The sequence below is a fragment of the Triticum aestivum genome, chromosome 7B, assembly GCF_018294505.1.
Source record: "Triticum aestivum cultivar Chinese Spring chromosome 7B, IWGSC CS RefSeq v2.1, whole genome shotgun sequence".
Taxonomy (NCBI): Eukaryota; Viridiplantae; Streptophyta; class Magnoliopsida; order Poales; family Poaceae; genus Triticum; species Triticum aestivum.
Genome location: NC_057813.1, coordinates 278576980 through 278578416, shown reverse-complemented (window position 1 = coordinate 278578416; position 1437 = coordinate 278576980). Strand labels below are relative to the sequence as shown.

General features: G+C 42.4%; 1 long non-coding RNA gene across 1 annotated transcript; it reads right to left on the bottom strand.

Annotated features, from left to right (window-relative positions):
* Positions 1-372: 372 nt before the first annotated feature.
* On the bottom strand, positions 373-1216 carry LOC123156751 (uncharacterized). The gene is made up of 3 exons (XR_006478386.1): positions 1082-1216; positions 656-722; positions 373-455 (listed from the first exon to the last, which is right to left on the bottom strand). It is a non-coding gene; the product is annotated as an uncharacterized lncRNA (long non-coding RNA).
* Positions 1217-1437: the final 221 nt, after the last annotated feature.

The window sequence follows — 1437 nt, the reverse complement described above, 5'->3', positions numbered from 1 at the left end:
ATGATATACTGAACTTACTCAAGTGTCAAATTCTTGGTTTATTAGACATCTAACTAAGGAATATACAGGGTCAGTTAACAACATTACCACTGCAATGCGCATGTACTGCATTTAGACAACAAGTGCGGATCATGAGTCCCAACACCAGGACGCTCGATTTCGCACGGGTCTCATTTTCCCTCTATAAATCATGTCCGAAGCTTCCCTATAGAGAAAGAAAGAGCATCACTGTTGTAGCTACCCAGGGTACTATAAGTAGATGGATGGAAGCAAGACTAAAAATTAAAATAATAGAGCAGATAGTTTATTTAGTATAGAACTTTTTTTTTCTTTTTGAAGGATCTAGAACAGCAGCTAGGACCAATGGAACTCCATTTTGCGGATCAGGTGTTTGAGCTGATATACCAAGTTAAACTATCCATGTTTAGGGTCATCCCATCAGGGCATTTGAAAAACTGCTATGAAGAAGAGTTAACTTCTTTAATCAACCCTGTAGAGTGATGTATTTATCAAGGAACGGAACAACATTCAGAGATGTACGAATATGCAGAAAACTACACAAATACACAAGCAATCAAGTTGTTGTAATGCAAAAGTCGGATTGGGAAAGACAACTTCAATGATTATGTAAAGTTACAGGAGTTTAGTTACCTACCCAAAAGAGTGAATTAATATGCAGTATAAAGACAAACTTATGGATAGGAAGGCCCATCTTGAAAATCCTACAATTGAAAGGAGGGAAACACATCAAGCAAACGAACAAAAACTTCCTTTATAAAGGGGACAGGAGCTCCAGGACAAATTGATCCCTTTCTTGACAAGGAAAGAGCAAGGTACCAAACAATCTAAGAATGGCAACAAAAAATCTTTCTATGACTCTAGTCAGGTCAGAGAGCATCTCCTGAGCAGGAACAATAATCCCATTTGCAGTAACTTATCCGAGGCACACAACAAATTTAAAAGCTTAAAAAATTCTATATGGAGGCCTAGCTAGATCTGAGCATCTGGTCGACAGTAATAAACAAAAAAATTGCTCATAGACTGGAACCAACAACACAACCGGAAGGGTGAAGAAGCTCACCCAACAACACAACCGGAGCATAGACTGGGCCCTATCACCCTGCATCCCCGAGCCTCCGCTAGCACACTCGTTTTCGCCTGGGTCTCCTAGTCTCCCTCCAAATCTCAATCGGCGGTTGAGAACCATGTAAGGACGAGCCCCCCTGCAGAAAGAGATAAGATGGAGATCGGCAATGGAGGGAGGCGAGGGAATGTGTAAACCTCATGCAGGTTGCTCTCCTTGTCGAGTTGAGGAGCACCTCGGCAAGATTATGGAGGAAGAGGTTTCCACTCCTCGCGCTCCTATAGCCCACACCCTCATCGATGATACGAAGAGAAGAGACCAGTTGATGTTGCCGCCGACGCCATGCTCTCTCT